At 36.0% G+C, this 26,583-nt stretch overlaps 1 protein-coding gene and 1 non-coding gene across 5 annotated transcripts in view; both read right to left on the bottom strand.

Annotated features, from left to right (window-relative positions):
- Nucleotides 1–26,583, bottom strand: part of DNM3 (dynamin 3) — a 612,108-nt gene that overhangs the window by 77,264 nt on the left and 508,261 nt on the right. The gene's annotated exons all lie outside the window — the stretch shown is intronic.
- Nucleotides 17,643–17,749, bottom strand: LOC123248078. Its single transcript, XR_006506184.1, has one exon. It is a non-coding gene; the product is annotated as a U6 spliceosomal RNA (small nuclear RNA).

Here is a 26,583-nt window from a genome sequence, read left to right as displayed (position 1 = left end):
TGAAACTATGCCCCAAAGCAATAAAACTGGATGTATTTTTTGATCCAGTAATACCAATACTAGCTTTGTATTCCAAAAGATCATAAAAAGGGAAAAGGACCCACTTGCACAGAAATACTTGTAGCAGCTCTTTTGTTGATGGCAAAGAATTGGAAACTGAGGGGATGTCCATTTACTGGGAAATGTCTGAATAAATTGTGATGGTGATGGAATGCTATTGTGCTATAAGAAACAATGAGCAGGATGATTTCAGAAAAAAAGCCAGAAAAACCTTTGTGAACTGATGCAGAGTGAAACAAGCAGAACTGGGAGAACATTCTACACAATCACAGCAATATATGATGATCAGCTTTGAAAGATTTAGTTACTCTTGGTAATACAATGATCTAGGACAATTCTAAAGAGCTTATTATAAAGAATGCTATCTACCACCAAGGAAAGAACTGTTGGAGTTGGAATGTAGATCAAAGCATACTATTTTTTACATTAGTTCATTTATGTTTTTATTTGGGGGCTTTGGTTTTATATGAGTATTATCTGACAAAAATGAAGTATGTTTTGCATGATAATACCTGTACAACCCAGATCAAATTGGTTACCATCTCTGAGACACAGGCAGGAAGAGGGTGAAGGAGATAATTTGGATCTTATAATTATGGGAAACATGTTGAAAATTGTTATTACATGTAATTGAGAAAATAAAATCTTTTTAAAAATAATCTTAGAATGATATACCCAAGAGGGGAATACTAAAAGTATATCACTGAAAAATAAAATATCATTCTTAGTGGAGAAGCAAGGGGACAGATAGTATGATAGAATAATGAGATGAAAGTTTTTTTTTTAACTCTATAAACTAAATCTTCATTTGTCAAGAGCTTAGATAATTTCATTTTCTAAAGAAGTAAAATAATTTTTAGCAATTTATATGTATTATTTTACTCAGGGTCACTTCTCAGTCTCTTCTGTTGAATCATCATCCATATCTATCCCAAGGTCCTGCCGGGACTTGGTTCTCTTTCTGCACACTCCTTCTTTGTGACTTCATTAGCTCTGACAAGTACTATCATCTATATATAGATGACTTCCACATTTGTATATTCAGCCCTTGTCTCTCTTAAATTTCAACTCCACATCACCAAATACCAGTTGGGTGTTTCAAGTTGAATATCTTATAGTTATTTCACACTCAATACATTCAGAACAGAATTCACTATCTTTGCCCTTTCCCTGACCCAAACTGAACCTTCTTTTGAACTTTCCTATTTTTGTCAAAGGAACTACCATCCTTCTGATTATTTGATTGGTTTGCAACCTCAGTTATTCTTGACTCTTCTTCATTTTCCCTTGTGTATCTGATCAGTTTTAAAGTGTTGTATATTTCCTTAACACCTTTCTCTTCTACTCATATGGCCACCACTTTTGGCAAGACTTTCACTTCTTTCCTAGCCCATTGTAGCTATCTACTGAGTCTCATCGAATCTATTCTCATCTCCTAATTCTTACTCCATACATTTGCCAAATATTCCTAAATTAGAGGACTAAGTCATTTTCCAGCTCAATAAACTCCAAAACATTTCTCTTCCATCTATCCTCTGTTTTGCATTTAACTGCCTTCATAACTTACTTCCAAACCACCTTTCTATATTCACTGTTGACTATTTCATAGACTTTACAATCCAACCAAATTAGCTTTCTTGATGGTCTTTACACATCACACTCCATTTCTCATCTTTGTGTTATTGTAGGTAATCTCATTCTTGGAATAATACATGCTCTCTTTTCCCTACCTATTAGAATTCCTACTTTACTTTGAAGTTCAATTCAAGGCTTATCTTCTGTATGAGGCCTTTTCTGATTCTGATCTGCTAATTATTCCCCTGTAGTTGGGGGTCAAGCCAACCAATAAATTAATTAATTATTCTCATTTCACTTACTGTATCTCGCAACATGCAATTTAGCTGACATCTGCTCCAGAGGATGAAGAGGTAAAGAAATTTTACAAAGAATTTAGCAAGACTATAAAATAAATCACGGAATTTGATAGATATAAAGGACCTTAGGGTTCATCTAGTCCAACCTATACATAAAAGGAATCCATAACATAAGAGGTCCTTTGAGATTTGAAATTCATTCAATCAACAAATATTAAGAGCTCACAATATTCCAGGAACTATGCTATGCCCTGGGCCCAGAGGGTGGTCATTAAGTCCTAGGGTGGGAATGTTAGACACTTTAATGAGCAGTAGCAGGTGAACCACCAACATGGTGTCACAATGCTCAGGCAGGAATTGTCCAGGCCTCGAGGATCTTAGGTCCCTAACATTTTGTCCTGAGATAGCAGAGAAGGCCCTAAAGATAGAGGATTCTAAACCTTAAAGATATAGAGCAGTGATTCCCAAAGTGGGTGCCACCGCCCCCTGTTGGGTGCTGCAGCGATCCAGGGAAGCGGTGATGGCCACAGGTGCATTTATCTTTCCTATTAATTGCTATTAAAATTTTAAAAAAATTAATTTCCAGGGGGCTAAGTAATATTTTTTTCTGGAAAGGGGGCGGTAGGCCAAAAAAGTTTGGGAACCACTGAACCAGGGCAAGAAGCCAGATATCTAGGAAGAGGTCAAACAGGGCTATCACCCTACCAAAAAGCAGTAGCCACAAAAAGGAGAAGTAATATGGAATGCTAACTAGTGGGGGTAGATGAATCAAGGGAATTTGTTTATTTTTGAGGATGGCAGAAATATTGGCATGTTTTTTCTTTCCCCTCTGTTTCTTATTTACCTTTCCATGTTTCTCTTGATTTTTGTGGTTGGATATCAAACTTTCCATTTAGTCCTGGTCTTTTCTGTGCAAATACTTGGAAATCTTCAATTTTGTTGAATGCCCATACTTTCCCATGGAAATATATAGTCAGTTTTGATGGGTAGTTGATCTGTGGTTGAAGGCCCAGCTCTCTTGCTTTTCTGAAAATCATATTCCAAGCCTTGTGGTCTTTTAGCGTGGAGGCTGCCAGATCATGTGTGATCCTGATTGGTGCTCCTTGATATCTGAATTGTCTCTTTCTGGCTTCTTGTAAGATTTTTTTCTTTTACTTGGAAGCTCTTGAATTTGGCTATTATATTCCTAGGTGTTGTCTTTTCTGGGTCTATTGTAGAGGGTGATCTATGGATCCTTTCAATGTCTATATTGTCCTCTTATTGTAGAACTTCAGGGCAATTTTGCTGAATAATTTCTTTTAGTATGGAGTCCAAGTTTCTATTAATTTCTGCTTTTTCAGGAAGACCAATGATTCTCAAATTGTCTCTTCTAGACCAATTTTCTTGGTCTGTCATTTTCTCATTGAGATATTTCATTTTTCCTTCTATTTTATCAGTCTTTTGACTTTGTTTTATTTGTTCTTGCTGTCTTGAGAGATATTAGCTTCTAATTGCTCAATTCTAGCCTTTAGGGAATGGTTTTCAGCTATGATCTTTTGGTTTTCCTTTTCAATCTGGTCATTTCTGGTGTTCAATTTTCTTATCAGTTCATTTGATTTATGAGCCTCACTTTCCAATTGCAAAATTCTGCCTTTTAAACTGTTATTTTCTTGCCAGATCTCTTCCATCTTTCTCATCATCTCAGATTTGAACTCTTCAATAGCTTGTGACCAGTTTTCATTATTTTGGGAAGGTTTGGATATGATTACTTGTTTGTTCTCCTCTGTTGTCTGGATTTTCTCTGTGTAAAAGTTGTAGAGTGTTACAGAGTTCTTCTTGATAATCTTTCTCTTCTGGGGTTCCCGATTTTGGGTTGCCATTGTTAGCCCCACCCCTTCTCAGATTTATCCTCATACTCAGGGTCTGTCTGCGCTTTCTAGGCTCCCGAGGTCTCAGGTCTCATTGTTCTCAGGGTCCAGCCTCCTGGTCGTCCTTGGTCTGCCCTTCTGCCCAAGGCTCCTTTAGCAGTCTCAGGGCACTGCTTCCATAGCCGTGCTCCCATCTGCACAGGGTTCCCACTGGAGGTCCAAGCCTGCGCTTGAGATCCTTGTCCATGCCTATGGCAATGCCTTTACCCACTCAGGTGCTCAGGAAAGTCCGTGTGTGTTCTTTAGCCTCTTGGGGTCCTAAGTCTTGCTGCTCTCAGAAACAAGCCCTGGAGCTGCCAATGACTTAATAGGTGCCCCAACCCTGCTTCAACTCTTGTGCGCTGGCCTTGGCATTGTATGTGGTGTGGGGGCTGGGGGAGGGGCTTCTTCCTCTCACATTTTAGTGAGTGCTGTTTCACCCCTTTATAGTGTGGAAACCCCCTGATTCCACGTACCTTTAATGCTGTGCCCTGTTGTGGGGTCCCTTTGTTCGTCTGGATTCGTTTTTATGTCCCCTTGAGGAGTCCTGTATGCTTCGGTTAGGAGAGATCAAGCAGCTGCTCCTTACTCTGCCACCATCTTAACCGGAAGTCTCCTTTCAAGTCTATTGGCATGTTTTTTAAGGGTTCAGGGATATGACCAGTATAAAGGAGGGTTTTAAATTTGGTTAATTAAATTGATAATTAAAAACGAGAGATTGGAAATGATAGAAGGGAAATCTGATAAAGAAGATGGGCTAGAATAAGATCACTTGTGCAAGTAGAGAGGTTAGTGTTGGCAAGAAGGATCTCTCTTTCATGTGAGATAGTGGAGAAGAAAGATAAAAATAGAGGAAGGGATTTCAGTGATGAGAGATGAAGAAGAAAGAAGAGGGAGCCCTTGTTGAATAGTCTTAATGAGGCAAAATTCTCAGTTGAAAGCTGGGGGGAAAGGAGAGCGATGGGAGGCTAAAAAGGTTTGGAAATGCCATTGTGAAAAGTGAGATAATGAGTCAATTAGGTAAATATAAATGGATTGCCTGCTCAGCTGTGATTGTATAAACAGAAATTTTTAGGTGATACACTCCATACAATTTCATTATTTTCTCCATCTTTGTTCAGCATCACCTGAACAGGAGAGAAGGCACAGGTTGAATTATCAAGTAACTTAAAGTCTAGATCACACAAGATCTTAAAATTTCTGCACAAAATGAGAGGAAATCTTGGAACACAACATTTCAAGGAGTAAAAGGTAATTTTTTTTTGCAATCATTTAAACCCCCCGCCTTTTACAAACCTTCCCTTCCATTTTAGAATCAATATTAAGTACTGGATTTAAGGCAGAAGAGCAATAAGAGTTAGGTAATTGGGGTCAAGTGACTTGTCCAGGGTCATACAGTGAGGCAGTGTCTGAGGCTACATTTGAATCCAGGATCTTCTGTCTCTAGGATTGACTCTCTATCCACTGAGCCACCTAGGTACTCCTCAATCACTTTTCAAAAACCATTTTCCCTCAGGTTTTCCTTAATTTCTACTCCAGCAACCAGATTTTTTTTGTTACTGAGAATCAGATCCAACAGATAAGTCTGTAAGATTGAAATGATCTCTACTCTATCATCAGTCAACAAACCCAAGTTTCAAGTTTGTGATCTGTATCTCAAACACCTCATCTATTTTCTATCTAATGAGGTCTGTATATATCTGGTAGTATAATAGTACTATGATAATTCAACATCAAAATCACTTTTGTCTATTCTTCCATTGACGTTCACCCCAATACTCTTGAACATTCTTCCTCAATCTATCCTTTTTCTTTTGAATGAGGTATATCCACTCAGAACTATGGTCCAATTAGGGACTGTTATATTATAGTAATTATGTGATAATTGTGAGGTCTTATTTTGCCTTCTTGAGTGGTGACTTCTATCTCTAGTTCCTCTTGTTTGAATTAACATATACTTCACTTATTCAGTGAATTTTAATTCAAAGGAGGACTAAGATAGGATGGTGAAAAATATAGCTCAGGATTAAAAACAAACAAAAAAAAACACCCAAAGATATGTGTCTACATGGAAGCTTCATATCTATAGCTATTCATTACATTTTTTAAAGAGGAGAGTTAGAAGCACATATCAAATTATATTATACAAAATAAAACTAATAAATATAACATAAATAAAACAAATAAGAATCAATTAGTTTAAGATGTGTAAGACATTTCTGAATATGCTGCATCACCTATGTATATTATATGCATCAAGCAGAGGGCTTGTTAGAGAAAAGATAAAAATCAATGCTGTATTAGAAAATAAGAATGAGATGATAATGGCAAACAATGAAAATATCAACCAGTCCCATTTAAATGAGCAAAAGATGCAATTCCATTCTCACATGGGTAACAGAAAAAATACACATATGATATAGATAATCATAATTTCCCAAGGATGAAATTTAACTAATGTAAATCAATGAGGAATCTGAATAAGATTAGGAAATTGCCTTCAACAACAAATGCTTGATTGCATTAAGTACAGAGATACTACAGGAAAGAACAAATTGAGTTTAGAATATAAACAAATATTTAAAATCTTGTGCAACAGGATGGTAGAGAATTAATATAGTAAGTTTATTGCATAAAATAGAATTAGTGGTGGGAAAATGTTAAAGATTCTATTCCAATAAGACATTTCCTATTTTTGTAGTTTTTCATTTGTTACTGACTCTTTGTGACCCCATTTGGGGTTTTCTTGGCAAAGATAATGAAGCGGTTTGCCATTTCCTTCTCTAGCTCATTTTACAGATGAGGAAACTGAGGTAAACAGGATTAAGTGATTTGCCCAGGGCTCCATAGTCAGTAAGTGTATGAGGCTGGATTTGAACCTAGGTCTTCTTTATTCTAGTCCAGGTGGTCTATCCACTGTACCTCCTGACTGCTTGCCCCAAGGCATTACCTATTCAATTGGTAATATCCTGCAAAAGGTATCATAGTGCTTTTAGTAGCCATTTGCTGATTAATATGAAGTATGACCTAGAACTGGGACACCCGTGTTCACCAAAAGTGCTGACCCCTGTCAGGAAATTGTTCAGTACAGAGTCTAAATGGAAGAATTATTCTTTGCTGTTAAAGTTCTCCAACTAAACTTATTTGGAGATGACAATGTGCTAACTGGATCAAATCCCAGAGCACCACAGTGTCTCTTAAGTGATCTATCATCAATCAAAGATTTATCCCTAAATATCTACATAATGAAATAAATCAGTGAATGAAGAATGTCTAGTTTCCATACTCTGATGTGACAGATGACAGAAGACCCATAGATCTGATCAATCATTTCTTGTATTTTGGATAAAGAGAAGCATGATGACCAAAGCCTAAAACTGAGAGGAAGGAAGAAAGTAGTCTGAATTATACTTGTGAAAGGGCAGTACTTTTAATGACCCTGAGGTTCTCAATGAAACAAAACACATCTTTTTAACACTAATAAATATTCTTCCATTGATGCTGTATGACCACAGGTCATAGAACATCACGATCTCTTAAAAGTCAATTAAACAGCAATGGAAAAATGTATGTTAGGTGTAAATAAGTTCTAACAGATTATCAAGGAAGAACTGCGTACAAAGAATTACACAAAATATACCATAATAGAGGTGTATGAGTGAATAGATGGTGTATCAATCATGAAGTGAGAGTGAGGGATAACTTGTGGGTTTTACTGGTATTTGCATAAGTTAGAAACATAGAGAATAACACTTATTATGTTGGAAGAACTCTCTGTAAGGATATCCAGGATAATTTAGATAAGTCACACATGATAAAAGGTATGAATGTGCTGGCAAACACCACTTGAAGGGGACATCCACCACATTTCAGTGAGATCATAAATCCACTGAAATAGTGAAATAAATATGCTATATTAAAAAAGATCAATTTATAAATTTAATAATCTATTATTTGTATAAAATAGGTTTGGGTTTCAATTTTTCAACAACTTTTTATATTGAAGGGGAGGAAACTTTTAAGATAAAGTTAGATCAGAAATGAGAATTTGCAAACATTGAGAATAGGCTGCTGGGAAATTATGCAAATTCTCTAGATTTTTAAAAATAAGATAGAAATCATATTTTTGGATTGTCTATAACATAGGATTTGGGGGCTTTCTTGCATGATTATGGTTTAGCCTCTATCATAAAATACTATTAACACACTTTTTGCTTAATAATTATTGGATTGCATTGGATTCTCTCTCTCTCTCTCTCTCTCTCTCTCTCTCTCTCTCTCTCTCTCACTCTCTCTCACTCTTCTTCTCTCTCTCTATCTGTTGTGAGGAGGGAATTCATTCTTTCCAGGCTCTGGAGATAAAAAGACAAAATTAATAATCTGTTCCCAGGAAACAATGATCATAATTTAGACTGGACCTGAAAACTTCCCACCCTAGACTAATAGTATTTAAGTGAGCAGATATATAATTCTAGCAAGTGCTTGAGCTTTGGCCCTTCACTTCCTGTTTCCCCTTTCTGTAAAGAATTAGTTTCTTTTGGAGAAGGGCAGGGAGAGAGATAAGGATATAGATATCTCTTCTGCTTCTCTTCAAGCTACACAATGACACTCCCATGCTACATGGAATGGAAAGTTCCCTTTCACCCCAAACATACACAAATATATATCTTCAAAGCAAATAAATACAAGATAATTTTTTTCATAAAGGAAATAGTAGCAATTGCGAGGAACCAGAAGAGTCTTTGGGGAGGTGGCACTTGAACTTTGGTGGAAGCCATAGGTTATAGGGTAAGGACAAAGTGCATGGTAGGAATGTGGGTCAGTTTGTATAAAGGCATGGAGATAGGACATGGAAAATAGTATGAAGAATATCAAGTAGAGCAGTTTAGAAGGAGAGTATAGTACATATGTAATAAGAATGGAAAGCAAGTTAGAGTCATAGTATGAAGGCTTTTACGAATAGAGGTATAGGCATTTGTTTCTAGAGTATTTAAGTTTCTTGACCAAGGGAGTTAGTCATATGATTTTGGCGGCAACATGTAGTGAGGGGGGCATTGAAAGAAAAGAGACTAAGTAAGAGGCTCTTGCAGTCGGTTAAGCAAGAAATGATGAAGATTTAATCTAGAGTGCTGGTTATGTGAACTGAGGGAATGTAGTGGCTACAAAAGATATAATGGAGGTAGATTTGATAAAACTTCATAATTTATTGGATATTGGGGTAAAGGAGAGCAAGGAGTCAGGAATGACTTGGAGGGTAGAAGGTAACTGGAAGGATTAATGATACTCTCATTGGAAATAGAATAATCAACTGATATACTTTCACATATTTATAAACTCAATGTAGATTATGATTAATACTGAAATTAATTGTAAACATACAAAAACATTCACTGAGAAAAAAGTGATTGGATCTGTAATGGAAATTAGGAGATGTTTAAAGTTACCACTTTAAGGAGGCAGAATGGAGATCAGTTTAGTTATTTTGGTCTTTACTATAAAGCTGTTTTAAATATCACTAGAAATATCAAACAACTATTCACATGTTAGTGAATCATTGGTATGATATTATATAACTCTCTCTATTCTTGTTAATTTGTCCCAGAGGTATAACTACTACTTACCCAATCTAACTTACAAAGAGAGCTCCATCCTCACTTTCTATTCCATTAAGTCATGTGGTAGAAAATAGTCTGTTAAGGATTTGGTATTTAGCTTTAGCTTTAAATTTGGAAAATATAAGTTTGGTAATTCCAAATCACAGCTTGCTGCTACCCATGTGACTTGGGATAGTTTCTTATTCTTGCTTGTCTTCAGTTTCCTCTTCTGTAAAATCCCTAAAGGGATTTCTAGTTCCATATTTTAAGATCTCAAATAATCTACTATAGCCAATTTCAGACAATACACTTTATTTTTTGAAAATGTTAAATTTATTACATCAATGAAACCAATAATCTACTTGGGATAAAGATCCACAATTAAGCACATACTCTTCTCCATATGTGGAAATTCTCTCTTTTTCTCTCTCCCTGCCCCCTTCTTTTTCTTTCTTGACATTTGTTAAGGTTAGATGGGAAAAAAAGAACAGAAAGATTTGTATGAATTAATGCAGAATGAAGTAAGCAGAACCAAGACAACTATTTACACAATAAATATAATAACACAAAGGAAAAAAAATCATGGAAACACATCAGAACTCTCATCAACGTAATGCACGATACAGACTCCAGAAGACTGGAAGTGAAACATACCTCCTCCCTTCACTTGGCAGAGGCATGGTGGACAAATACAGAGAAGTCAGGCATGGGTCATAAGAAAGGGCCAATATACTGATCTATTTACTTAAAATAAACAGTTCTATTGGGGGATGTCATGAGGAGTTATTAGAAAGAGATAGTGATGTTTTAAACAATAAAATGTTAATTGGAAAAAAGAATTCTCAAAAGAAGTGAAAAAGAGTTTCAGAAGAGGGGATACAGTAGAAATTACCATGTAGGTGAGGAAACTACAAAATTTAGTTGGTAAAGGAACGAAGTTGAATAAATTTTAATAATCTTCTAGCTGTACCAATGCAGCAAATACTTAGGAATAATCACTTCCCCTTTCTACTGTCTAGGTTCTCTATCTTTTTATATTTCTCTTCACTCCTATGCTTGAACTCCAAAACTTCTCTGCAACTTTGGTCCTTAACCAGGAATGCCCAGAAGTTCTTGAGTTAATTAAAGGTCTATTTTTTTATTCCTGTAGCATTAAACAAAGTTTTACTCAAAGTTGAGGTTCCTTTCCCTTCTGGAATATCATATTCCAGGTTCTCAGCTCCTTTTTAGTGGTAGCTGTTAAATCACTAGTCATCCTGACTGTGGCTCTTCAGTACTTAAATTATTTCTTTACAGATCCTTGCAGTATTTTTTTAGTTTAACCTGAGAGATCTCCATTTTGGCTATGATTTTTCTGGGAGTTTTCATTTGGAGTTTATTTCAGGAATTGGCTAGTGGATTCTGGTTCCACTTTGACCTCTGGTTCTAAGATATGGGCAGTTTCTTTTAATATTCCTTAAAATGGGATATCTGGGCAGGTAGGTGCCACAATGGAGAGAGCACTAGGCTTGGGATTAGGAAGACATCTTCATGAATTCAAATTTTGCCTCAGAGCACTGTGATCCTGAGATAGTCACTCAACCTTGTTTGCTTCAGTTCCTCATCTGTAAAATGAGCTGGAAATGGCAAGCCATTCCAGTATCTTTGCCAAGAAAACTCCAAATGGGGTCACTAGGAGTTGGACATGACTGAAAAATGTTGAACAAAAGGATGTCTAGGCTCTTTTTTTGGTCATAGCATGAAATAGTACAATGATTTTTTAAAAATTTCCCCCCTCTTCAATCTATTTTTCCAGGTCACTTTTTTTTGCTGTGGTACTTTAAATTTCTTTCATTTTTCAGTATCTTCTACTTTGTTTTAATATTTCTTGTTGCTTCATTAAGTCACTGGCTTCTATTTAGTCCATTCTAATATTCAAGGACATTGTTGCTTGGACATAGTTTTATACCTCTTGTGCCAACCTGTTAACCCCCTTTTTTATTCTTTCCTCCTTAACTCTAATTTAAGAAGTTCTCTCAATCAACATATATAAACATTTTTAAGTCTTAAAAAAACTTTTGCTTTGTGTATTTTAGAAATCCAGTTGAGTTTGTGCTGAAGCTACACTTTTTTTTCTTGAGGCATTGCTTATCAGTGTTTTAGTTTTTTCTCTTCTGCACTTATCTTGAGCATCTTTGCTACCATAATAGCTCACTGGGATGTAGTTCTTTTTTTTTTTTTTTGTCTGCCCATTCTTCCAGTCTATTTCCTGACTTCAAACTTAATGTTAGTATCTAGAATACTTCTGGAAGGAAGGTGTGGGCTGGTTCTGTTGATGTTTTCTTGAGGGTATTGGGTGTTGTGCTATCCCAGAATTTTAGAGACTTGTTGAGGACCTGAAAGATTTCAGTGCTTCCAAAGTGGCCTAGTATAGGACAAAGTTAGTTTCTATCCACCCCCTACCTGTTTTGAACTCTGCTAAATTCTGACCTGGTTTTGGATTTGTGCAAATTAAACTAATGTTGGATTCTGTCCCTAGTAGCCATCTGGAAAGCTCTGTTGGCTCAGAACAGCACAGTTGTAGGCTCCCCTCTGTTCTTGGATTCCTGCCTTATTTATGTCTCTATAGGTTGGGCAAGATGCTAGAAATGAGATCTAACTCTAAGCCTTTGGTTTGGGGCACATCACTGCTGCTATTTCTGTCTTCTGAACTTCCTTTTTATTCATATATATAGCTCAAGACATCCCTGATCATAGACACCACTGCCCCATTCAGGTCACCTCAATGTCTTGGGTCTGCGTCCCAGAACTGGGTAGTAGGCAACAAAGTTTCCAGTTCATTCTCATCCCTACTGTAATAACCTTCCTTTGGTCTAATGGTATAGCAAGATGATCTGGGACCTCCTCTTGCCCTGGTTTATCATCTCTCTGGGTTTTGGATTCCTTAGTACATAGAGAATGTTTGTGGTCTAATCTGTCTCCAGCATCCACAAATCTCCCAGTTTGTCTATGCTGTGCTGGACTGGGCAAATGATTCACTGTGATTTTTAAAATTTCCCTATCAAAATTTGGACCATATTTTATCTGTTTGGAGAGGATATTTTCAAAGGATCCCCTTTGTGGTGATGGCTACACTAGTCTCTTCTATGGACTTCCATCATGTAGTGGTTCCTTTGAATGTTCAAATATAATAAGGTTATTTCATCTTCAATATTCCTTAATCTTTAATAGAATAGAAGAGTTTTAAGCATTCTTGAAGAAAAGATCAGAGCTAAGGGGAAACCTCAAAATACAGAAACAGGAATCAAGAGAAATTGATGTAACGATAGTATCTAAGTGAGAACATCCCAGATCAGAGACTTTAAAAGTGAGAATAGATCATCTCTTTTTAGATAAATCCAGTAGTAATGAATTTACTATAGAGATTTCTGATATGTATATGTTTTTTTTTTGAGGAAAAGAAGATTTCTAGAACTAACAGAAAATAAATTAGAAATGAAAGCCCAAATGAACACAATTCAACAAACAGTTGTTGAGTTCCATGTGCAGAGCATTGAGGGAGATATGTTTCCATCAGACATGATTTCAGCCCTCATGGAACTTAGAGCTTAGCAGAATATCATGGAGCAGATTCCATGTTTTAAAGTTATTTAGTGAATGTATTAGGAACTGTTTCATGGTAGGAATATGAAATAGTACTGTTTTCATTCAAGAAGAATTTGGTAAAGAGGTAAAGAACTTCCCAACAAGCAGGTATAGCAAGTATGAGAGAAAAATGGTAGGTAATGAATTCCAAGATTTTATTTCTATCTGGAACTGGCAAGTAAGTAGGAAAAAACATTAACAAAAGAGGAATCTAGTTTATTCTGGGAAGTAAAGATCATACTAGAATTTGATGGAAAGAATCAAAGTTTTGAGAATTCTGAGTTCTGATATTAAGGTATAAACTTCATTCTGAAATAGAAAGGATGATCAGAATAGAGTAGCAAACAGAATTTACTACATAAAGGACACATGGGAAAAATAAATGAAAGTCATGCTGCAAAGTGAAAGGGGAAAAAGTGAGCTTCAATAATAATTTTGGATAAAGCAATAACAAAAAATAACATCGAGAGGTTTATGAGACTACATTTTTCTTCTAAACAAAATACAAAATGAAACAATATCTTTTGTTCATCCAAATGAACTGTTATTATTTTGTCTAACTACAAAGCAATCTCTGGATAGTTTGGTATATCATTTGCACTATAATTCAGGTAGTTTCGTTGAAGGAACATAGGATAATAGATTTAGCACTGGTGGCAACTGGAGGTGCTGTGAATCAAATGATGGCCCTAGAGTCAAGAAGTGTCAACTTCCCTTATTAGCTGTGTGACTTTGAGGAAGTTATTTAACCTGTTTGTCTCAGTTTCTTTAACTGTAAAATGGGGATTATTACTATGAAGTTTTCTTGTCAAGATCAAATAAGATAATATCTGTAAAAAGCACTCATTAAAATGCTTGAAAAATATTATATTTGCTATATGAATGTGTTTTTTTCTTTCTCCTTCCTCCCCTTGTCCTCATGTAGAGGAACATAGGAGAACTAGCCCAATCAAGCTATTAGTACATGTGAGAAAAAGGACAATAGAGGAGAGGAAATTACATGTCTCAGGTTATATAAGAAGAAAAAAAATTGTGAAAGTAACTGGAGAGGAGGGGGAGGGAGAGTTGCATTTGTGAAGATCAGAGATTGATTTGGGGGAGGAGTTATTTAGAAGAAATTGAGGAAAATTGGAAAGAAAACCATCTCCAGGTTCCAGGCCTACTTCCAAATTTTATAAAAGATTTTGAAGGAGTAAAAGCAGCATTAAAGAGTATTATAGAGGATCATTGAGTAAGGATCCAAAAAAGAAGGAAAAGGAGAAATTAGAAATTAGAAAGAAGAAAAAAGTAAATAAAACAAATTGGCAAGTAAAACAAATTGGTTAAATAATTAGGAGGTTAGTATGAAAAAGAATATGTTATAAAGTTTATATAAAGGAAAAGAAGTTGGTTGTGACTGTCAAAATTATTAAGAAATGATAAAAAGATGCAAAGATACTAGCTAGATGATTATGAAATAAGATACAGAGATGTAGTTCATTCAAAAAGTTGACAATCTCAGTTGGCGTGGAAAATAGGAACAATTTTTTCAGTGTTTGTCATCAAATGTGAGATCTTTTTATTTCTAGCACAACTAAGTGTCTGCTATCTGTATTCCAAGTGTAGACTGTTATCTGTGGGAAAACTTCATTGTAATAACATTCTATAACTTTATACTCTTTATATTGGCATACACTAGTTAGAAACCATAGAAATAAATGACAGTAAGCAATTATATATTCTAATCTTTAGAGATTTATGAGCTCCAGAAGAGGGTGATGAGTATATGAGACCGTTGGCAGAAATCAGTGAAACTGACTTAAAGGAAAGCTGAGGTACTATTAGCTTGTGATAAGATTTTGAATAACATTTATGATTGTAAATCCAAGTTTGATTTGATTGAATTTGTCCTAAAACTAAAGTATGATGTAACCTCACTTAGAGTGAGATCTATTCTCCTTTTCACATAATTACATTGCTTGACCCACTCAGGTAGATTAGAAATTAATTCAGGGGCAACTAGATGGTTCTGTAGGTTGAAGGCCAGACCCGGAGACTGGAGGTTCTGGGTTCAAATCTAGATTCAGATATTTTCTACCTATGTGACCCTGGGCAAGTCACTGAACCCCACTGAGCCCTTTCAGCTCTTCTGCTTTGGAACCAGTACTTAGTGTCAGTTCTGATACTAAAGGTAAGGGTTTTTTTTAAAGAAATTAATGCAAAATACACTTGATATTTGTCATTAAAGTAATATGCTTAGAAATTGCACGAATAAAAATTAAAAGTGTTCAAAATTACTCTATGCTGGCTTTTGAATGTGATTAATATAAAATGCCAAATGATAGATGAACACAAGGATTTTCTATGAAAGATGATTCAGAAATGCATTCAAATGAATTGATGTTATTTGAGTGGCATTGTTTAGCATTATATTTTAAAAATACATCTGAGAGTTTAAGTTAATGTTAGTTAATGTTCTAATTCTGCTTGTATTGTGATTTTTGAGAAATTATTGTTCAAGTAATATTCTTTATTTGAAATATAACCAGAAAGCGATATAATTGTTCCTAATTTTATTAGAAAATCAATTTTCTTTTAATCTGGATGCTATTAGATTATGAATTTAGTAATTTAAAGGTATGGTCACAATATTTGGAAACTTTTCATTATTGAATTGGGTTTATTTAGCTTGAAAAGTAAAATAATTTATCATTTGGAGAAAGTACCATAAATCTTATAAATTGTCTTTATCTAGGTTGGGACTTTTTATATGGGCAGGATTATAAAAGTTTATCAACTCGGTGAGAAGAGTTGCTGAAAGGATGCTGTGAAGTTAATGAAAAACTCTCCCGTGGGCCAAAATTCCATAGAAGGGAAGTGAAATTCTTTTATTTTTTGACATATAATAATATTTATTTTTTAGAAAAGTTAACATGATTACATGATTCATGCTCTTACTTTCCCCTTCACCCCCCCCAACCTCCCACTCCCAATAGCAAATGCACATTTCCACTGGTTTTGACATGTGTCATTGATCAAGACCCATTTCCAGATTGTTGATAGTTGCATTGGTGTGGTAGTTTCCAGACTACATCCCCAATCATGTCCGCCTCAACCCATGTGTTCAAGCTGTTGTTTTTCTTCTGTGTTTCCACTCCTGCAGTTCTTCCTCTGAATGTGGGTAGCGTTCTTTTCCATAAGTCCCTCAGAATTGTCCTGGGTCATTGCATTGCTGCTAGTATAGAAGTCCATTGTATTCAATTTTACCAGTGTATTGGTCTGTGTGTACAATGTTCTTCTGGCTCTGCTCCTTTCGCTCTGCATCAATTCCTGGAGGTCTTTCCAGTTCACATGGAATTCCTCCAGTTTATTATTCCTTTGAGTGCAATAGTATTCCATCACCAGCATATCCCATAATTTGTTCAGTCATTCCCCAATTGAAGGGCATACTCTCATTTTTCATTTTTTTGCCACCACAAAAAGTGTGGTTATAAATATTTTCATACAAGTCTGTTTATCTATGATCTCTTTGGGGGTACAAACCCAGAAATGGTATGGCTGGATCAAAGAGCAGGCAGTCTTTTAGAGCTCTTTGGGCGTAGTTCCAAATTGCCAGCCAGAGTGGGTTGGATCATTTCACAACTCCACCAGCAATGCATTAATGTCCCAATTTTGCCACATCCCCTCCAACATTCATTACTCTCCCTTTCTCTCATTTTAGCCAATCTGCTAGGTGTGGGGTGATACCTCAGAGTTGTTTTGATTTACATTTCTCTGATTATTAGAGATTTAGAACACTTTCTCATGTGCTTATTGATACTTTTGATTTCTTTATCTGAAAATTGCCTATTCATGTCCCTTGCCCATTTATCAATTGGAGAATGGCTTGATTTTTTATACAATTGATTTAACTCCTTGTATATTTGAGTAATTAGACCCCTGTCAGAGTTTTTTGTTATAAAGATTTTTTCCCAATTTGTTGTTTCCCTTCTGATTTTGGATGTATTATTTTTGTTTGCACAAAAGCTTTTTAGTTTGATACAATCAAAATAATTTATTTTACATTTTGTAATTTTCTCTAACTCTTGCTTGGTTTTAAAATCTTTCCTTTCCCAGAGATCTGACAAGTATACTATTCTGTGTTCACTTAACTTATTTATAGTTTCCCTCTTTATATTCAAGTCATTCAACCATTCTGAATTTATCTTGGTGTAGGGTGTGAGATGTTGATCTAAACCTAATGTCTCCCATATTGTTTTCCAAATTTCCCAGCAGTTTTTGTCAAACAGTGGATTCTTGTCCCAAAAGTTGGGCTCTTTGGGTTTATCATACACTGTCTTGCTGACATCACTTACCCCAAGTCTTTTCCACTGATCCTCCCTTCTGTCTCTTCACCAGTACCATACTGTTTTGATGGTCACTGCTTTATAGTATAGTTGAATATCTGGTACTGCTAGGCCACCTTCCTTCACATTTTTTTTTCATTATTTCTCTTGATATTCTTGATCTTTTGTTATTCCAAATGAACTTTGTTATAGTTTTTTCTAATTCAGAATAAAAGTTTTTTGGTAGTTTGATAGGTATGGCGCTAAATAGGTAAATTAATTTGGGTAGAATGGTCATTTAAAAATATGGAATGCTTCACGAATTTGCGTCTCATCCTTGCGCAGGGGCCATGCTAATCTTCTCTGTATTGTTCCAATTTTAGTATATGTGCTGCCAAAGTGAGCACGGGAAGTTAAATTCTTGAGAATGCATTCTTGAAGACACAAAGAGAAATAGTTTCAAGGAAGAAAAAAGGGTGTGTCATAAAAGACTGAGGTGTATGCCAAAGGAATTGACCAATCAATTTAGATTTTTAAAAGATAAAAGAATATGGAGGTAAAAGCAGGTAAAAAAATCAAGAGAATGGTAAGATTCCAGAAGTGAAAAGTTCCAGAAGTAGAAAAGATTGGAAAAGGCTGAGGTTAACAAGAAAATATAAGAGGAAAAAAACAAACTCCTTTGCTTTTTGTTGGGTTTTGTGGAAAGTTTTTCCCCCAGTTGCATTAAGGAAAACAAGAGAATCAAAGAATGATATTGTCACTATTCACTATTGATAGAATGATGACACTAACAAACAGGTAAATGGTGAAACTGAGCATTGGACCAAGAGTCAGGGAGACCTGAGTTCAAATCCAAGACAAGATAGTACTTCTGTGACCTTGGGTAAGTTATTTAATTTCTACCTAAGTTTCCTCTTCCATGAACTGGGGATAATCATAACCACCTAGGTTCATTGTTAGAGATAAATGAAACATTTGTAAAGTACTTTGTAAATCTTAAAAGTACTGCTTAGATTCTAGCTATTATTATCATTATTGCTATTATTGTTATATCGACAGGAAAGAAGGCAGAGCTGCTCAGGTCTTAACTGTGTTTACATTTTCTCTGCAAAGAATGAAGTTTTCTTTAAAGTGAATTTAATTACCACCTCTCTACAGATGATTCGCAAACCTATCTATCCTACCCTAATTTCTGCTGATCTCCAATATCAAACCTCCAATTGCCATCAAACTGGATGTCCGAGAGATGTCTTAAACTCAATACATCCAAAATCTAATTCATTATATTCCTCTTTAAACCTTCTTCCTTCCTACCTTTGCTATTACTATAGGTGACAACATTGTCCCATAAATCCTTCAGAGTCCCACCCTACTAGTCATCCCAGATTCTTCTCTGCCTCTCACCCTGCCCCCACCCCATACCATATCCAATTATTGCCAAAATTTGTTGATTTTGTCTTTGCAGTATTTCTCCAACATCTCCCCTTCTCTCCTCACACTGCTACCACTGGTGAAGGCCTTCATCACCTAACTGTATTGATCCTCATCACCTCATGCCTAGACTATTTCAATTGCCTCCTGGTGGGTTGATCTGCCTGCTTCCAGTCTCTATGCACTTCAATCCATCCTCCACCCAACCACCAAAGCTATTTTCCTTAAGTCCAGTCACTCCATCAGCTTCCTGTTGCCTCCAGGACCAAAAATATAAAATTCTCTGCTTGCCATTCAAAGGCCTTCATAACCTAGCTCCCTTCTACCTTTCCAGTCTTACACCTTACTTTCCAATATATACTCTTCCATACAGCGACATTGGCCTCCTCTCTGTTCCGTGAACAAGATATTCCATCTCTTGGGCATTTTCTTCATCTGTCCTCTGTGCCTGGAATGCATCCTCTCTCCTCTGCTCTAACTTCTGACCTCTGGGACTTCCTTTAAGTCCAAACTAAAATCCTTTTATTAGAAGTCTTCCCCAATCCTTCTTAATTTTAGTGCTTTTCCTTTATTCATTTTTTTACTATTTATCCCTCTTTGTATATATTTATTTGCATGTTCTCTCTCACATTAGATTGTACTTCTGCAAGGGCAGGGACTGTACCTTTTTTTGTATCCCCAGTACTTACTATGTCTCTTTTGCCCTTTTATCTAAACTCTTCCAAATGGCTCTCTACAATAAGTACCTCCTCTTATTTAATCTCTTACAATGTGGCTTCCTACCTTATTATTCCACCAAAACTGCTCTCTCCAAAGTTACCAGTGATCTTTTAATTGCCAAACACAATTTCATTTTCTCTCATTCTTCACCTTGACCTTTCTGCAGTCTTTGACACTACTGATCACCATCTCCTTAATATGCTTTTCTTTCTAAGTTTCCAGACCCTAACTCTCTCCTAGTTCTCCTACCTATCTGACTGATCCTTCTTTGTCTCTTTTGTGGATCATCTTCCAGATGATGCCCTCTAAACAAAGGGTTCTGTCTTGGCCCTTCTTCTCTATAAACAACTTTTCTTGGAAATTCCCAAGGTCTAAATTACCATCTTTATGCTGATGATTCTCAAATCTATCTATCCTGCCCCAAATTTTCATTTGATCTTTGAGAGTAACCAACTGGTCTCAAACCCATCGGTGAGTTAGGGGGATGTCTACCCCAAGAATGTGAAGACTTCCCCTGGTGGAACGCGTGGATAAGAACAATTGGTTCCCATTGCTAATAAGGTGGCTGAACAGGCACTGTGGAGTGCTTAGAGCTTGATCAAACAGAAGATATGCAAAGGTCATCCACTGCATCCCCAGCCATCACAACTTGTCCAGAATTTTGTTTTGCCAGTGGATTTTGATGACTCCAAAAGAGAGAGTGAGGCTAATGATTTTGTGCATCTCTGCCTCACTTAAATCCATTAATGAACAAATCAAAATATCACCCCTGATATCATTGGTCCTCTTAGAAACAAAGGACACACAGCAAAAAGAGGGCAAATCTTTTCCCCAGGCCCTCAGGCTTACCACCTAGAAAAATCCTGGATGCCTCACTATTTCACCCCTCCCTCCCCAATATCTAATTCAATCTTACCTTCACTCCTCTGATATTGCCACCCTCCCTCTCACCTCTAGTGGACCTTTATCACCTTATACTTGAACTATTGAAAGAGCTGCTAGGTAGTTTTATCTGCCTTTAGTCTCTCCCCTTTCCAATTAATTCTCCAGTGACTCCCTATCTCCTCCAAAAGTAAATACAAAAGGCTCTATTTGTCATTTAAAACCCTTCATAACCTAGTTTCCTCTTACCTATCCAGTCTTTTTACTGCTTATACTTCACCATCTAGTCTTAGATCCAGTGATGCTGGCCTCCTGTGCCTTCCATAAACAAGACATGCTAATTCTCAGTTTCAGACACTTTCTCAGACTGTTTCCCAATACCTAGAACTCTTCCCCTTCCTGGCTTTATTTAAATCTCAATTAAAATTACATCTTTTACTGGAAGTCTTCCCCGGCCGCTCTCTAATATGTTCTAAGTGTCTTCCTTCTGTCAATTACTTCTTATAGTGCTGTTAATAATTTGCATGTTATCTTCCTCATTAGACTGTAGACTCCTTAAGAAGAGAGACTATGTTTTATATCTCTTTTTAACCCCAGTATTTAGTATAGTGCCTGGCACATAAAAGATATTTAATAAATGTTTACTGATTCATTATACTGCAAGTGCTAGGCTTAGCAAATGTGTATAATGAGCGAGGTTGTGAAGGAAAAAGAGAATGAGAGATAACTTTGTTTTCAATAAGTATGATGAAGCAAATTGGTGCTAATGGCTAACATGAACATTGTAAACTTTCTTCTACAGTTTAGACTTATGTGATTTCCCATAAGCACAGATAATTGAGTTATAGTTACATTTACTATATTCTCTCTATATTTTGAAATCCTAGTCAGATGAACTATCACCCTAATGTCCTCGAATCCAAATTAGCAGGCAGAAAAGGAACTGTGGTTAGTATTCATGTGGGGAGCTCTTAACCCACAGTTGTCTGAAAAATGGTTTTCATTCAACTACTATTTTTTTCTAGCATATTTATTTCAACTTCTTTAAAGGGACTTCAAATAGGAAGTCTTCAGGCAACTGAGAAAACATCACTTTTGAGAAACAAACATTTTCAAACAGTTAAACTAGAAACGTCTTTATTTGGTGTCTTTTCATAAGACTGAGAATTGAGTTTGAAGGTCTTTTCCTTCAAGTAGTCTTGAATGAGAATTTTTATTCCCTATTTTAATATAATTATCTTGTTATCTTTTCCTAATTCAGCTCATCATTTTAGGTCTATATTATTTAGACTAATGAATTCTACATTTGTTGGTTATCAGTAGGATAATCAATACTTTCTTGCTATAAAAAACAACTTTCATCTGGCTTGTACCTTCTACTTAAAATCATTGGAATGCATGTATTTATATGGTATGAACTTTTCCAGTTGAATATGATGAAATCCAATCTGAGACAACATGAAAGGTCCAAAGAACTTTGAATTTTTTAGTTTAAAGAATGTCACATTTTTCAGGGGGAAATATTTTGCCACATATTTACATATATATTTTATAAAACACATGAGAGTTTGTGGGCATGTATATATAAATGTGTGACTGTTTCAAAATTCATATGGGCAATAAAGTGCAGTTTGATAGCTATTTCTCAGAAATCTAAACCTTCAACTATTTAGGATCATCTATATTTTCAATTAATTCCTAATCCATCCCAGTTTGGGCTAAATTCTTTGCTAAGTCTCATCATAAAAACACTGTGAGAAAGTGTTATAAGCTGTACAGATTCTGGTTGGCAAATTGGGGGCCTGTAGATCTTACTGTGGTTCAGCCTCTGGCGCCATCAGTTGGGCCCAAAATCAAAAGCAGTGGAAAGAGGTAATTAAAAGTGACTTTCCACCACTCAGTTGGCAACAGCATATTTCTTATAGCCACTGTGAAAGTGGGTGGAAAGGGGCTTAGGAATACTCTTTTAAAATAATATTTCTTCTTTAGTAGTGATAATTCCTATATGGAGAAATTTTTATAGGAGAAGAGTTAACTCTTATTTTCCTAAGCATTGGTCCATCCATTGCTGTGGCCATATTTAATTAGAGAGTAATTGGGATTTTTTTTTAAACAAAGGAGATTATAGGTAGAATGTGACCTAATCAACTGTAAGTATAAACAAATAAGCTGGAAATGGGTACCTCTATCAGAAATATTCAGAGAAAAAAGACCAAAATTCCTTGTTATTAGGTCCAGAAGAAATTATATCAAGGACTGCTATTTTTCTAAGTCAGAGAAAATATAGCAATAAGGGCCACATCCTTATGATATAGTCTTCCTAACTTCTCTTGGAAAAGCTGCTGATTTCCTAAACTTGATAGCTCAATGGAAAGAAGTTGGACAGGTTCAAGCCACTTTTTTTGGCTGCAGACATGATCATTTACAGATGAAGGCAGAATAGCCCCAAAATGAACAGAAGATGAGAAGATTGTGTTCCAAATCTAACCAGCTGAAGGAAAGTTTATATTTATAAAAAACAATCACTTGGTCAGTGACTCATAGGGAAAGAATTCTTAAGCTTTCTTCAGGGAAACCCCAGTAAATAACATGTATAATAAAATGGAGATGGTGTTGTCTATTCTGTTGTGCTATTTAGTCCACATAATAAACCTTTTGGCAACAGACATTCTGAACATGATTCTCTCTGGGAAACTCCAAAACAACAAGGACTACTGCGGCTTCCTTAAAAGTCTGCAAAATATTTTGTATCTCAGATTCGTATGTGAAATGAAAACTTGGAAGAAATGTGAAGAAAAGTCTGCTTTTTGTTACAGGGTTGAGAATTTTTCAATGCGTTGCCTCCATGATTCACAGTGCACTACACTCTTCTTTAAACAAACCACATATCACAAAAGCAATAATGCTGGCTTTAGTTCACTCTTTTTTCAATCCCCAGAGGACTGAATGCTCTGTGTCCCACATTCTATACATTAGAGAAATGAATGAAACCTTCTCTTCATGCACCAATTTACTGGAATATGGTGTAAATCATATATTCTCCAAGAGGTTTTGGACTCTGATTTTTTTTAAATAAAGGATTTAACTGACATAATGTATAACAGTTTCAGTTCCCCTCTTTTTAATTAGCAAAAGCTTTGGAATTTTGTTATTTTCAGCTTCCAAGAACATCTTGCAAAGATGAAGGATGGAATAAAGTTAAATGTGTCCAAAATTATTAAAGAAAGTCCTCTTTGTCCAGGAGAAGAATCATGTAAAGGTTCTCTACACAACAATCCATTACCTTTAATGCTTTGCTCAAGCCATCTGGCATCTCATCAGCACGTCTGAGATTATTTTGTGTTAATTAAGGTTATCGTTTGTTCCAAAGATTAATGTATACATGTGCACTCAGCTTCAAAGGTTACTCTGAATTGTTGGCTGAGGTCCATTGCTTTAGGCAGGCTTAGTTTGTGCTAAAGCTGTTTACATTAAACCAAGTTTATTGATGCTAAATTCTTTAACTCATTGTTATTGTGGATTAAGAACATGTAGAAGGTTTGTAAAATATTTTCACATTTTAAAATTTGTCATAGGATCTGAGAAAAGAAAGATAGACGAGAAGAAAATAGAGGGAAATACAAAAGTTTCAATTCATTTGAGAAAAATAATTTTACAGAACATGGGGCTGGGGGGGGCAGCTGGGTATCTCAGTGGATTGAGAGCCAGACCTAGAGACAGGAGGTCCTGGGTTCAAATCTGGCCTCAGACACTTCCCAGCTGTGTGATCCTGGGCAAGTGCCTAGCCCTTACCACTCTTCTGCCTTGGAGTCAATACACAGTATTGACTCCAAGAGAGAAGGTAAGGGTTTTAAAAAAAAGAACATGGGGCTGGGAAGAAGAAAGTATACTTCATAGTCTAAGAAAGTCAGAGTCCTTATGGTATTTACTTAGTCATTGGTTCGCTGTTTGATGCCTAGTGGTTTATGCAATTTTTCTGTTTCAGTCTCCTCTTCTATGAAGTGAATGAGCTCTACTGATTATCTTATTGAAAAGGAAAAAAAAAGACTAAAGGGTTAATGATTTTGACTTTTTTGCTGAGGGCCATGAAGACTGAAAACTCCTTGAGGATAAAGACTAAAGCTGACTAGTGAGAGCTCAACAAATATTTGTTAATTATAAATATACTGTTAAAGCAACAATGCCTTGTATGTATTTTGTGTTTACTTTTTTTATAACAAGATTTTAAAACAAGGGCCTTTCTCCCTACCCTGTAGAATATAAGCTTCTTGAAGGCAGTAACTGTTTCTTTTTTTGTCTTTTTATCTCTAGGGTAGAACAAAGTGGCTGGCACATAGGCTAACTAAATAAATGTTTGCTGAATTGAATAGTATATAAAAGTGATCAATATACAAGTAACTAGAATAACATTTGACAAGATAGTTTGGGTAAATGTCCTCTGAGATTACAAGTAGAGTTTGTGAACTCCACTACATGAGGATCCAGTAAGAGGGCAAGATTTCCTCATTTGGCCTTGTCTCCTGAACTGTTTTCATGGTTGGGGGGAAAAAGGACTGCCCATCCACACTCCATTTTGTGTTTTTCTTCCAATATACTGAAACTGCTATTGACGCCAACTGAAGATAGATCAAAGCAATGGCTGGGAGCACTCTTAGAGAATCCTAAACTCTATATGTATACATATGAGACCCAGAAGACCCAGAGCAGAGAAGAATAGTTGGAGTGGATGTAAAACAGACTGAATTGGATTGGAGATGGAGACCAGATGAGTGTGTTGTCATCCACAGCCAATGGTGCTACTACGAGTGCTTTTTCTTTCCCTTGTTTTCTCAGATGACTTACTGAGGAAACATCCAGGTAGAGCTTTAAAAGCTTTGAACTTCCTTGTCTTATCTTTTCTCTTTTCGCTAAATGGGAGGAAGTATGTGGGGAAAGGGAACTGATATTTGCAATGGACTCTAGAGCTTGTATTTCAAAAAGCTCTTATATAGTCTTTGCCAGGCTACCTTACTTTGTTTCAATAAATACTGTGGGAGGCCATTCAAAGTGAATTGTCATATCCTATGAATGAGGGATTGTGAATGTGTAAGAGCTCAGAGAACAGATGGGGAAATTTCTTATTTTGGTAATTCTAAGCATATTCGAGATCTTATGTCTTCACATATCTAGATTTATATCAAAGCTGGGACCAGCTGTAATTTCTTGGCATGCTCTAGACAGAGCTGGTTGGTGGGAATAAAGAATAGGTTACTTCCATGTAGTCAGAGCAACAACCAAAAATAATGAAAAATTTGGGAAAAATCAGAAGGCATATTAACCATCCTCTCATGTAGCCTGGATTGGTGGACTGAGAATTGAATCACCCAGTGGCCAAATGATATACTACAATACTCCTCTCTCCGCGAAACACAATTTACTAGCTAACCAATCACAAGGAAGCCCGTTGGTAGAAGAAAGTAGGATAATCATCGAGGTGTGGGTGTATGGAGTTCTGACACTACTATCATATATGTATAGCTGGCACTTCTCACATGTACCATCTGTCACAGGCTAAAAACAAAAAAAAAGAGCAAATGACACATTTTTTTAAAAAAAAACTATGAAGAACAATTTAGCTTTGTTAGAGAAAGATTCTGAGATGACTATGAGACTAAAATTATTTTTTACTCTTTGGAGAAGTATTTCGGAATGTAATAATACATATGGGATTCACATAAAAAAGGGTGAAATATTTCAAAACTGGGGGCCACCTCAAATTCCTCCTTCCAGGAAAGTATTTTCCCCTCTTATTAGAAAAAATGTCAAAGAACATCATGAAAAATTTGGCATAGCCACAAAATTTTGAAATCACTAATTAGGTTGAATGTGAATGAGCTCTTCAAAGAGCAACTAGGTGGCACAGTACATAGAGTGCCAAGCCTAGGGTAGGGAAAACTCATCTCCCTGAGTTCAAATATGGTCATAGGCACTTCTTAGCTCTGTGACCCCAGGCAAGTCACTTAACCCTGTTTGTCTCAGTTTCCTCATCTTTCAAATGAGCTGGAGAAGGAAATGGCAAACCACTCCAATAGCTTTGCCAAGAAAACCCCAAGTAGGGTCACAAAGAGTTGGGCATGGCTGAAATGACTCAATAACAACAATACTCTTCAATAACCTATACTTGTTTAGGAGAACAATACTGTGAGTTCTAGAATTAAAATGTAATCTG

Source organism: Gracilinanus agilis, chromosome 4 (assembly GCF_016433145.1).
Source record: "Gracilinanus agilis isolate LMUSP501 chromosome 4, AgileGrace, whole genome shotgun sequence".
Lineage (NCBI taxonomy): Eukaryota > Metazoa > Chordata > Mammalia > Didelphimorphia > Didelphidae > Gracilinanus > Gracilinanus agilis.
Note: the sequence above shows the minus strand (reverse complement) of the source record. Positions and strands in the feature narration are given on the sequence as shown.